The sequence below is a fragment of the Phoenix dactylifera genome, chromosome 15 (assembly GCF_009389715.1).
Source record: "Phoenix dactylifera cultivar Barhee BC4 chromosome 15, palm_55x_up_171113_PBpolish2nd_filt_p, whole genome shotgun sequence".
Lineage (NCBI taxonomy): Eukaryota > Viridiplantae > Streptophyta > Magnoliopsida > Arecales > Arecaceae > Phoenix > Phoenix dactylifera.
The window spans coordinates 774138-788155 of record NC_052406.1 but is presented as its reverse complement, the minus strand read 5'-3'; the positions used below and the strand labels follow the sequence as shown (position 1 = coordinate 788155).

The 14018-nt window shown below is 41.2% G+C and overlaps 1 non-coding gene and 1 pseudogene across 1 annotated transcript; one reads left to right on the top strand and one right to left on the bottom strand.

Moving 5' to 3' along the window:
- Positions 1-3366: 3366 nt before the first annotated feature.
- LOC120113319 lies at positions 3367-9692 on the bottom strand (annotated as a pseudogene).
- A 58-nt stretch (positions 9693-9750) lies between these two features.
- On the top strand, positions 9751-9859 carry LOC120113366. Its single transcript, XR_005515278.1, has one exon. It is a non-coding gene; the product is annotated as a small nucleolar RNA R71 (small nucleolar RNA).
- The last annotated feature ends 4159 nt before the right edge of the window (positions 9860-14018 follow it).

Here is a 14018-nt window from a genome sequence, read left to right as displayed (position 1 = left end):
CGCACTACAAGTTTGCAATTTCTTAAACGTTTCCGAAGAAAGTCGTTCAAGCCTAATTCTTATCATGACGTAATCTCTTTCATTTAACTCTTTATAACGTTTGTGTAAGTCAGCAAGAGATTTATATTTTAAGTTATTAAAGTGACTACAATTGCTGATTTCTTGATACAATGAATATGGATGTGATGCAATTGATCGTGCAGACTCAACAACTATATACTGATGAGACATAAAAAACAGGTCTATGAGTTGCCTAGGTTTGTAATCATGCACCACTTCGAATGAATTCATGCCTATGGACTTATTAACCGAACTATTATATGCAAACACAATTGTCGGTAATATTAAATTCCAAGTCCTAATATATGCATTCGGTCTGAGCCTATAATGTGGAAGGTTGGGCAGAGATGCTCCGGAAACTAGATCAATTGCGCGTTGGATATCACGCATTGGAGAAAGTGCATCCGGAAGATCATCAGGGATTACAACATGAAACTCCTCTAGAAGGAAAACTACTACCGGGGAATGTTCAAGGTTGGACTCCGCATGGGTATCTTTAGCTACAAGTGCCAACTCAGGTGACTGGCTCTCAATATCTTTCACTACCTCTTCGACAGTAGTGATGTGAAGTGACTTGGTTGTACTTAGATCAATAGTCTCTATTTGGGAATCATTTTGGACAAAATCTAATTCTGTAGGTTCGTCTTCAAAGTCTTCTTCATAGTCTTCTATATTTGGTTCATAGACTTCTTCGACATATTCGACCTCTTCGCTCCTAACTTCTGATTCAGTAATCAGGTAGGTCCTAATGGACCATTGGGATGCTATGTGGTCAAATTGTTGACACCTTGAGCATTGGGTTTGGTGCCCAAGAAAATGGGGAAGGATTACAGGTGGTGCACCAAACTGATTTTAGGTTGGGCTGCAATAGAGGTTGGCGGTGTAGGGGTCCTAGAATTTTGCATGAGCTCACGGATCTTTTATTTGAATTCCTTGTATACAGCCCTCATGGCATCGATCTGTTCTATGAGAGACCTCAAAATGTCGGAATTCATGGTAGCTACAGGGATTTTAGGTTGATTGAGATAGTACTCCATATTACTATAGGTTGGCATGCAATGATGACACTGGGTGATGATGTGAAATGTAGTGTCACTAATGAAACCCTAATAAATATGATGCAGGACCAGATTTGATGCAGGACAACCTACTAATGCAATCTATTATGATTTCAGAGATCAGCAATTCTTCACAAGAATAACTTAAAGTTTAAATGTTGCTAATTTTTACTTCGATTATTCAGAATTAAGGATTAAGATTATTCAATTTAAGAAATTAGATTGCAAAGTAGTACAGTTGCTCTGATCCTAAAGTAATCTGATTGAATAATATTGAGAAACATCCTGTTACTAAGGTATGCTAATTTAATATCAAGATTTAATGGGTAATAGGGCGGATTCGAAAGTGAAAGGTTCAATGTTCTGAATTGTGATAGCAACATAAGTTTTCAAAATGTGGTTATCATATAAGAGAACTAGAACATAATTAAATAAACAAGCCCAAGAAAAGTAAAAATTCTATCACCTGTCGTGAAGTAGACGACCAGAGTCGTTCGCTTGTGGGCGATGATTGGTGCAAAAAATAAAACCGCTCTCCCAAGTGCAGGAGAATCGCACAAGTAGTATAACTCGGTAGTCCGAGGTCGATTCCTCAGGGAACGATCTATGGATTATCAGCGTAATTTTTCGATGTAATTTTTAGTTGATTTTTTTGAAATTAAAAGCAGCGAATAATAGATGAATTAAACAAAGTTCAATAAGATAGAGATGGTAAGGGATCCGGAATCCCCCTTGATAATATTACTTTCAACAAATAAACTCAGAGATTCTCGATCAAGGATCAAATAAAAAAAATAGTTCTAATCATGAAATATATCATTTGAATACACGAACTCAATGTTTAAGCATTCATCGTGTCAATTATGTCTACGACAAATCAAATATCAGAGCAATCCATGCATCAATAAATATAAAACATGATGAATCTATCTAATAAATAAATAGGAGAGAATCAGAACATATGAAAATATGTAACTCAATTAAAACCAAGGTTCAGAGTTTACTTCAAGAGAGTAACAAATCAAGGGTTCTCCCATCACCCTTTGCCAAAGAAATTAGCTTTCCATTACAACAATCACCTCCCCTTTTGTTTTTTTTCTTTTCTTTTCTTTTCGGAAACAGGGCATACCCTGTTTCCTTCTTCTCTTTTCCTTCAACCGCAACAGCCGGCTCCCCTGTTTTCTTTCTTTCTTTTCGGAATCGGAGCCCCCCCTCCTCTGTTCTTCCTCCCTTTTTATACAATCAAAACCCCTCCAAATAACCTTCCAAGCAAATCAAAACGGACACTGGAATCTGGGATGCGGATCCGGAAGCTTTGAATGCTGAAAATTAGATCACGAATCCGCTGTTGTGGACCTCACGAACGGCTGGATGCACGTGGAACGGGTTGAAGAAGAACGGATCACTGATCCGGGAGGTAATCGCGGGATGCTGCTATGAAAATGGATGAGAGCTGCGGCAGCTGGGGCGTTAATCCGCTCTGTGATCGCGGACGGAGGCGTGCGTTCATGAGGAGCTCGGATGCGGGTCCGGCAGATCGCTGAGAGCGCGGGAGAAGCGGACACGGTGGAGACGGGATGCTGGGAGGCTTCACGGGCTCGGGCGCTGGAGCTGATCGCGGGAGAGTGCTTGGATTGCGGAAGAAGAGCAGATCATGGATCCTTGGCGTTGTTTCCTTCTTTCGACCACAAAGAAATGGGAATGCGGTGAAGATGGGATGCTGGGAGGAGGCGCACGCGGAAGGAGGAAGCTGGGAGGATGCTGGAGGGTTGATTCCTAATCCGGAAGCTGATTCGGAAGGGGTGGATGAATGGGCATTGGGCTCGGCTGAGAGGAAGGCTGAGACGCGGATGGGTCGCGGACGACGTGGAAGAGGCGGACGGGTGAATCGCGAACGTCTAGGATCGTTGGGACTCAATTTCCGGAAGCTGGGTGGAAGCTCACGAACGGCTGGGGCTCGGGAGATGATCGCGGCTGGATCACGGTGAATGGGGCGTCTGATGCGGGTCCGGAAAGCTGGTTCGGATGCGTGGGATGCTAGGAAGCACAGATGGATCTTGGATCCGCTGCTGTGAACCCCACGGGCTTTTGGATAATGAAACTAGACCCTTGGCGAATCCATTATGCAGTGCCTCCAGATGACTGCCAAGTGTTGCTCGAGTACAAGTGTACTTGATCAGATTAATTATGCTCCAGCATGATCAGGTTCTGGGTTATACATCATCCCAATCTGTACCAAATACGCATCTTAACTCTGATTTACGATCAACTGCATACAACAAAAATATAATATCAATATAGCACTTTTATTATTATTTGTTAGCAATAGTACCAATTTAAGTGATGTGTAGATTGCACTTTTGTGCTCTCATCACACCCCCCAACTAGCTTATTGCTAGTCTCTAGCAATTCAGAGTAAATAATCACATGAGAGTACAAAAAGTGTTGGTCAATTTTTTGACTTTTTATTAAAGCTAAAGACATAAAACTGAGATATGTACCCACTTTCGTAGGGCATCACGATTGTACTTAGCACGTGCAACAAGCCGTTAAACCCCTAGGTTACCCTAGTGGACGAGTGTTGTCTCGTGAAGGTTTGTAGAGATGTTACCCACAAACATCATGAATGATATGACATGAGGTCCTAAATTCTAAGCTAATACCCATGTAATTAATATATATTTTCAAGCATGGCAACTATCAAAGCAAGGGGAAATATGAAAGTGTAGTGTGCATAAAATAGTATGACTTTCTCAGAGTACTAATACCTCCACCACAACATGGTACCGCTTGAATTTTAGGTGTACTACTCAAGTTCACAAGTGTTTACTACAGTTTATTAGAGCCTGATCCATCAAATTTTCGGAATATCTCATGTTGTCTAAAAATTGTCAAAAATGGTTCGCATAAAAAGAAGGAGTTATCAATCCCAACTAAATATCCAAAGTACACAAAGGTCCAATACAATGGAGTCAAACCAGCCATTACCACATGTCACTGGGTTCAGCCCGACCAACCCTATTCATGCTTTTTTTTTTTTTTTTTTAAGACATATGGTGATTACAATAGTCCAACCCCTTTAGGCTCTAGTAAGGTCCATGTAGCGAGTTTTCGGCCAATGACTCTTGATCCAGTTGGCTCAAGGCATTAGGTGAAAAGACCCCTCGGGCTTAATTACTCGAACCAAACTACGCCACGAGGTTAGACTTGTCATCTCCTCATTTATTTATTTTTTTTTAAATTTTTTTTTTTCAAAATAGAGAAGGTAAACTGAACCATATAACATGACTGTATCGTGACTATAGGTCAACCAAGGTCAGAACATAAGGCACTTAGGTGATCTAGCCAGGGTATTCAACCTCTATCTTTATGTGAAAACCAAATCATGAACCTTATAGTACGGACAAGGATACTCGTACTTCTTTTACAGATACGGCTTAATAAAAATGCATTAAACAAATATGAACTCCTGAGGCCTTCCTATAATCATTAAGTACATGTGCGGGGATCTAATAATAGGTCTCTGATCAGTCATAATATGCATGTGTTCCTTGCCGTAATAGTTGCACAAACTCAATATGAGAATACATGTGCATTTGCTTAGAAAAGAATGCTTTTTTTTTTTTTTTAATCAAAATACTTCCCTCCCCCCAACTTAAACATTGCATTGTCCTCAATGTAATAGATACAAGAAAGCTATAATGAAAGACAGTAGAGAAAATAATATTAAAGAGAAGAGGAATACCTTGAGCTGTTGATATCCAGAAAATAAAACCTACAAAACTAGAAAAATAATCCTAACTAATATACACATACCTTTGCCTTCATGCTCAGTCATAAGAAGGCTCCCCCAAGGAAAAGGAGTTCTCTTCATCTGCAAAATTCTCAAGAAAAGGTTTTAACCTATGTCCATTTACCTTAAAAATTCTACCATCCCGTGGATTCTCAATCTCAACCGCCCCATGTGGAAAAACAGTTTTTATAATGTAAGGGCCTGTCCATCTCGATCGCAACTTACCAGGAAACAGATGTAAGCGAGAATCATATAAAAGAACTTTTTGCAAAGGTTCAAAAGATTTTTTTAGAATTGATTTATCATGTAAGATCTTCATTCGTTCTTTGCAAATTTTAGCGTTGTCATAAGCATCTCTGCGAATCTCATTAAACTCGTTTAATTGCAATTTTCTAGCTAGACCGGCATCTTGTAAATCAAAATTCAATTTTCTTATTGCCCAATATGATTTATGTTCTATTTCTACCGGCAAATGACACGCTTTTCCGTAGACTAGCCGGTAGGGAGACATGCCAAGATTGGTTTTGTATGCAGTACGATAAGCCCATAATGCATCTGATAGTTTCAAGGACCAATCTTTCCGTGATGGGTTCACCGTTTTCTCTAAAATACGTTTGATCTCTCGATTGGCTAACTCTACCTGGCCACTGGTTTGCGGATGATATGGGGTAGCAATTCTATGGGTGACACCATATTTTTTCAATAAGGTTTCGAAAGGCTTATTACAAAAGTGTTTTCCACCGTCACTAATTATGATTTTAGGCATCCCAAATCGTGAAAAAATATTTTCTTTTAAAAACTTCAGGACAGGTTTGTGATCATTGGTCTTACAAGCAACAGATTCTACCCATTTGGACACATATTCGACACCGACTAAAATGTACTCATATCCAAAAGATGGTGGGAATGGGCCCATAAAATCGATGCCCCAACAATCGAAAATTTCGATAATAGTAATGGGTTGAAGAGGCATCATTTGCCTACGAGTTAGACTTCCAATACGTTGACATGGATCACATGTTCTGCAGAACTCGTGGGCATCTTTGAACATAGTAGGCCAATAGAAACCACATTGCAAGACCTTTGCAATAGTTTTCTTAGAGGCAAAGTGTCCACCGCAAGCATCAGTGTGGCAGAAAGAAAGTATGCTTTGTATATCATGATCCGGTATGCATCGTCTAAGGATTTGATCGTTGCAATATTTAAATAAATAGGGATCGTCATAGTAATAATTTTTTACTTCGCGCAAGAAAATTTTTCTATCTGTCGACCCCCAATGCTCTGGCATCCGATTTGTAACAAGAAAATTTACAATATCTGCATACCATGGTATACTAGAAAGTGCAAACAACTGCTCTTCAGGGAATGAGTCCTTGATGGAAAACTGTGGCACTGAATCATGAAAAACTAATCGTGATAAATGGTCAGCAACCACATTTTCTACTCCTTTTTTATCTTTGATAGTGATGTCAAATTCTTGGAGTAGAAGTATCCATCGTATTAAGCGTGGTTTGGCCTCTTTCTTATCCAACAAATATTTTAGTGCCGCATGGTCCGTGAAGATAACAATGGGAGCACCAAGGATATAAGAGCGAAATTTATCTAAGGCAAATACTACTGCAAGCAATTCCTTCTCGGTGGTGGTGTAATTCATTTGAGCATCGTTTAAGGTTTTGCTTGCATAGTAAATAACATATGGCTTATTATCCTTGCGTTGTCCTAGGACAGCTCCTATCGCATAGTCGCTAGCGTCGCACATAATCTCAAACGGTAATGACCAATCGGGTGGTCGCACGATGGGTGCAGTGCTAAGCATAGACTTCAACTTTTCAAATGCCTCCTGACAGGTTTCAGTCCAATTGAACGGTGTATCAAGGGATAGGAGGTTACATAATGGTCGAGATATGACACTAAAGTCCTTGATGAATCTCCTATAAAATTCGGCGTGACCCAAAAATGATCTAACATCTCTAACCGTCTTGGGTGCAGGTAGCTTAGCAATTAAATCAGTCTTAGCTCTATCTACTTCCATTCCTTTCGATGAAACAATGTGTCCTAGGACAATTCCCTTTGGCACCATGAAGTGACATTTCTCCCAATTCAGTATCAAATTCTTTTCTATACATCGAGCTAAGACTGCTTGTAAATGTGACAGGCAATCATCAAATGAGTCGCCAAAAACGGAGAAATCGTCCATGAACACTTCCAAAAAATTCTCGTTCATGTCTTCAAAGATGCTGAGCATGCATCTTTGGAATGTTGCAGGTGCATTACACAACCCGAATGGCATTCGTCGGAAAGCAAATGTGCCAAAAGGACAAGTGAAGGTAGTCTTCTCTTGATCTTCTGGTGCAATTTCAATTTGATAATATCCCGAATAGCCATCAAGAAAACAATAGAAAGCATGTCCTGCAACTCTCTCCAATACTTGGTCTAGGAAGGGTAGAGGAAAGTGATCCTTTCGTGTGACCAAATTAAGCTTTCGGTAGTCAACACACATGCGCCAACTCGTCGGGATACGAGTTGGAACTAGTTCACCTTGTTCATTTTCTACTACCGTCAAACCCGACTTCTTAGGAACAACTTGAGTAGGGCTTACCCACTTTCTATCGGAAATTGGGTAAATAATACCCACATCAAGCAACTTGAGGACTTCTGCCTTAACCACATCTCTCATCGTAGGATTCAACCTTCGTTGCATTTGCCTTGTGGTTTTGGCATTGTCCTCCAAATATATCCGGTGCGTGCAAATTAAGGGGCTAATTCCCTTCAAATCGGCAATAGACCACCCTAAGGCTCCTTTATGATTCTTTAAAACATCAATTAATTTTCTTTCTTGGGTATGATCAAGTCCAGACGAGATGATTACAGGAAAAGTATCTTCGGGTCCAAGAAAAGTATACTTAAGTTCCTTTGGTAAGGGTTTCAATTCGAGCTTGGGTGCTTGCTCATGGGATGGTACTATTTTCACCTCTCGAGGCGACAATTGTTCAAATTTTTCTACTTTTGGTCTCCACCCATTGATCATCATGGCGTTCGAAAAATTCATACTAGGTTTGACCAACAAATCATCTTTATTGGTGCCATTAGAACACCAATCAATTAAACTATCGCCGGATGGATCGTTAAATGCTTCAGCTAACAAATATTCCTCTGCGATAGTTTCAACCCAATCAACCTCCTTACTCTCTTCGGGATCATTAGGTTGTTTGCACACATTAAAAATGTTCAGTTCTAAGGTCATGTTACCAAAAGAAAGCTTCATGACGCCATTCCTACAATTAATTAATGCATTAGAAGTCGCAAGGAATGGACGTCCTAAAATGACCGGAATCTGAGACTGTGAGTTCGAAGCCGGATGTGTGTCCAATACAATAAAATCGACAGGAAAGTAGAACTTGTCTACTTGGACTAATACATCCTCGACAATCCCCCTTGGAATTTTAACTGACCGGTCAGCTAATTGCAAAGTGACGGAGGTTGGCTTCAACTCACCTAAACCAAGTTGCTCATATACAGAATATGGCAACAAATTCACACTCGCCCCTAAATCTAACAATGCTCGCTCTATCCTAAAGTCGCCTATGATGCATGAGATGGTTGGGCAACCTGGATCTTTATATTTAGGGAGAATGTTGTGCTGCAAAATAGCACTCACATTTTTAGTTAAAAATGCCTTCTTCTTAACATTTAATCGACGCTTGACAGTACACAAGTCCTTTAAAAATTTGGCATATGAAGGTACTTGTTTGATTGCATCAAGAAGAGGTATGTTGATTTTTACTTGCTTAAAAAGCTCAAGAATTTCAGAATTAGGTTCGAGCTTTTGCAACGGCTTTAACCGTTGTGGAAAAGGTGGAGGAAAAGGACATTCAACTTTCTTAGTAGAAGTTGGGACCTCAACTTCTTCTTTGTCCCTTTCATCAACTTTGGGAGCATCAGAATCAGAAGTGACCTGCGGTCTCAATGGGACGGTTTGATCAATGACTTTCCCATTACGCAAAGTCATGATGCTCTTTGCATGCTCTGTATGCGAACTAGAAGGAGCCGTATTATTACTACCGTGCATTTGTGGGTTAGGTTGGGGTTGAGCTGGAAGCTTACCCTTCTCTTGGGTACTTAGGACGGTAGTCAACATTGACAATTGGTTCCTTATGTCTTCAAAATTTCGAGTATTTTGAGCATTGATATTAGCTTGACCTTGTAGAAAAGTTTGTATGGATTGCAAGGTATCCTCGATATTTGGCTTTTGAGAGGGTGGTGATGCAAAAGTAGGATGTGCAGGTGAAGGAGCTGAATGGTGTGACTGTTGAGGATGATCATTTCTCCACCTAAAGTTTGGATGATTCTTCCAACCAGGGTTATAGGTATTCAAGTATGGATCGTTATAAGGCTTTTGGTAGGAGTTCATAGCATTTGCTTGATCGTGCAAGACTTCTTTGAATGCCGGTATGGTGGGACAATCTGTAGTAGTATGACCCGACATATCGCAGATACCACAACACTCATTTCTAAGTTCTATAGTCTTGACAGGCTCAATCTTCCTAAGCTCAATTTCTTCTACCTTCCTAGTGAGGGCTGCCATTTTAGCATGAAGATCATCCTCAGTTCTGAGGTTGTAAAGGCCTCTCTGTACAGAGCTAGTAGGCTTAGGCAAAGACTTGTTGTTTCTATCCCCGTTATCCCAAAGTTGGGACAGTCTCAGCAAGGGAATCCAAATACTCCCATGCCTCATCAGGGTGTTTTTCTAAAAATCTACCATTGCACATGGTCTCTACAAATTGTTTTAACTGTGAAGATAAACCTTCATAAAAGAAACTAATGGTTCTCCAAGTTTCGAATCCGTGATGAGGGCATGAGAGAAGAAGGTCTTTAAATCTTTCCCAACATTCATAAAATGTTTCATTATCTTTTTGTTGGAAATTGCTAATATGTCTTTTTAAAAAGTTGGTCCTTTGTGTGGGGAAGAACTTCTTTAAAAATTCTCTCTGCATATCTTGCCAATTTCTTATTGATCTAGGTCGCAAAGAGTTTAGCCATGTTTTGGCCTTATCCTTTAGAGAGAAAGGAAACAATGTCAACTTGAGGACATCCTCGGTGACATTTGGCACTCTAAATGTAATGCTCAATTCTTCAAAATCCTTTAAATGAAGATACGGACTCTCGGACTCTAACCCATGAAACTTGGGCAGCAATTGGATTACCCCTGGTTTGATGTGAAAATGACCTACATTATCAGGAAAAATTATGCATGAAGGCTGACTAGTCCTAGCCGGTTGTAGGTATTGTCTTAGAGTCATAACATGGGGTTCTCGTTCTCGATTGTGGTGACTTCCCGCATCTTCATTTAGATCAGCCATCTCACAAGGTGTGAGATATTGCGAAGGAATTTCAGAAGTATGTCCTAAGGGATGATCTAAAGTTGTACGACTTAATCGACCGGTGTCGTCCCTATTCCACTTTAGCATGCAAAATATTTCCCTCTTTTTTTTTTCTTTTTTTTTTTTAAAAAATAAAAGAAAATAAAAAATAAATATAAGTACCAACTAAAGTTACCCTAAAACGATATCCTAAAACAAAAATTTTATTCACAATCAAACATGCAACAAAACATCACACCTCAATTTCTAATGTTTTTCTTAAATTTCTAGACAGCTCCTAACTGGTTTGAAGAGGACACCTAAGCCTCCAATCCGGTCCAATGAACCGAGTTGACCAGGTAAGCTCCCAGGTAAGTGGAGGGGTCACGATGCGTTCGCAAAGGTCCCACTTAAAACCCACTTGCCTCGAACAGATGAACTGTCTCCCTTATAGGGACAAAGCTTGCCTAGACATCAACTAAGCCACAGAGCGAAATTGGTGCAACTTTCGGTGGTCTTCGTCCTATTGAATGTCCTTAGGGGCCAACGTCTAGTTGATTTTAGTTAAGCTTGGGACATTTATGCACTGGGGTGATTTTTGGGCTAAGGACGAGTGATGAAATCCCGACCTTATCTTTTTAAATAGGTTCAGCCCTTAGAATATTTTATGTTGATGCCTTACACTATATGCAACAATCAAGAGATTTTTTTTTTAATATTTTATGACATGACATTAAATTTCATTGAATAGGCGATCAAGCAAATTAATTATTTTTTTTTAAATTTTATGAGTTGACGTTTGAAATTTGAATTCTGAAATTTGAAACTTGAAATTGGAAATTTTAGGTTTTTTTTTCCTTTTTTTTTATTTTTGAATAATCACCCTTGATCTATTCTTATGGTTTCTTTTCTTCAATTTTTAATTAGCAACAAGGGTTAATGAGATATAATAACAATATAATTCTGATTCTAAAAAATAAATGCAGAAAATTCAAAACAGAAATCAGCAAGGTTTCGTATTAATCTGATGGTCTTAAAAATATCAGAATGTCAATCAGACCGTTCAGATTATCTAACAATGTGTCTTGCACTAGCTGACCAAATTTTAATCAAATCCGACGGCTAATTTCTATGATATCAGAGTTTGATGCAAACTGTGTAGGGAATTAAAAATAGTAGTAAAGATGCAATTTTTTTTTTTCAAAAGAAAAATACTAACTACTAAGGTAAAAAATTAAATCTAAAATTATGCTAATAACTCAGCCGTTCCCCGGCAACGGCGCCAAAAACTTGGTGCAAAAAATAAAACCGCTCTCCCAAGTGCAGGAGAATCGCACAAGTAGTATAACTCGGTAGTCCGAGGTCGATTCCTCAGGGAACGATCTATGGATTATCAGCGTAATTTTTCGATGTAATTTTTAGTTGATTTTTTTGAAATTAAAAGCAGCGAATAATAGATGAATTAAACAAAGTTCAATAAGATAGAGATGGTAAGGGATCCGGAATCCCCCTTGATAATATTACTTTCAACAAATAAACTCAGAGATTCTCGATCAAGGATCAAATAAAAAAATAGTTCTAATCATGAAATATATCATTTGAATACACGAACTCAATGTTTAAGCATTCATCGTGTCAATTATGTCTACGACAAATCAAATATCAGAGCAATCCATGCATCAATAAATATAAAACATGATGAATCTATCTAATAAATAAATAGGAGAGAATCAGAACATATGAAAATATGTAACTCAATTAAAACCAAGGTTCAGAGTTTACTTCAAGAGAGTAACAAATCAAGGGTTCTCCCATCACCCTTTGCCGAAGAAATTAGCTTTACATTACAACAATCACCTCCCCTTTTGTTTTTTTTCTTTTCTTTTCTTTTCGGAAACAGGGCATACCCTGTTTCCTTCTTCTCTTTTCCTTCAACCGCAACAGCCGGCTCCCCTGTTTTCTTTCTTTCTTTTCGGAATCGGAGCCCCCCCTCCTCTGTTCTTCCTCCCTTTTTATACAATCAAAACCCCTCCAAATAACCTTCCAAGCAAATCAAAACGGACACTGGAATCTGGGATGCGGATCCGGAAGCTTTGAATGCTGAAAATTAGATCACGAATCCGCTGTTGTGGACCTCACGAACGGCTGGATGCACGTGGAACGGGTTGAAGAAGAACGGATCACTGATCCGGGAGGTAATCGCGGGATGCTGCTATGAAAATGGATGAGAGCTGCGGCAGCTGGGGCGTTAATCCGCTCTGTGATCGCGGACGGAGGCGTGCGTTCATGAGGAGCTCGGATGCGGGTCCGGCAGATCGCTGAGAGCGCGGGAGAAGCGGACACGGTGGAGACGGGATGCTGGGAGGCTTCACGGGCTCGGGCGCTGGAGCTGATCGCGGGAGAGTGCTTGGATTGCGGAAGAAGAGCAGATCATGGATCCTTGGCGTTGTTTCCTTCTTTCGACCACAAAGAAATGGGAATGCGGTGAAGATGGGATGCTGGGAGGAGGCGCACGCGGAAGGAGGAAGCTGGGAGGATGCTGGAGGGTTGATTCCTAATCCGGAAGCTGATTCGGAAGGGGTGGATGAATGGGCATTGGGCTCGGCTGAGAGGAAGGCTGAGACGCGGATGGGTCGCGGACGACATGGAAGAGGCGGACGGGTGAATCGCGAACGTCTAGGATCGTTGGGACTCAATTTCCGGAAGCTGGGTGGAAGCTCACGAACGGCTGGGGCTCGGGAGATGATCGCGGCTGGATCACGGTGAATGGGGCGTCTGATGCGGGTCCGGAAAGCTGGTTCGGATGCGTGGGATGCTAGGAAGCACAGATGGATCTTGGATCCGCTGCTGTGAACCCCACGGGCTTTTGGATAATGAAACTAGACCCTTGGCGAATCCATTATGCAGTGCCTCCAGATGACTGCCAAGTGTTGCTCGAGTACAAGTGTACTTGATCAGATTAATTATGCTCCAGCATGATCAGGTTCTGGGTTATACATCATCCCAATCTGTACCAAATACGCATCTTAACTCTGATTTACGATCAACTGCATACAACAAAAATATAATATCAATATAGCACTTTTATTATTATTTGTTAGCAATAGTACCAATTTAAGTGATGTGTAGATTGCACTTTTGTGCTCTCATCAATGATCAGGAGTGCGGTTGTAGCTGATGGACCCTTCAAAGAGCTCCAATTGGATTTGTGCACAGCAACTCATCGGGCTTGCTGTGAAAATGGGCCTGTCGAACCTAAAATAAAGAAGAACGGTTGTGGTGGGCCGGATGGGCTGATGGGTCTTCGAGCCCAACAAGACAGAGAAGGAAGAGGGGGGGGGGGAATATGGACTTGGGTGAGATTTTGGTGGGGGTGTTGGGCTCGGGTGAGCTGCAACAGCCCAAAGAAAAAAAAAAGGATGAGGGGAGGCGGAAGGTGATGAGGGTTCGGGATGGGGATGGCCGACGGCGGAGCAGAGGCAGGGGGATGGATCTCGGCACGGAGAAGGAAACACAGGGGTGGGCGGCTCTGTAGTTCGGTGGCGGCGTGCTCGGAGGAGAGCGGCGGCATGACCGGCGCGGCAGCTAGGAAGTGGCGGCAGTGGGGGAGACCGAGGTGGTGGTCCTCGGGTGGCAGCGTTCTAAAGGGGAGATCACGGAGGAGGTGCTCAGGTGGCGACGGCGGCGAGGCGTGCGCCAGGCGGTTCGGCTCGGCGAGGAGCTTAGGGCGGGGGCACCGACGGAGAC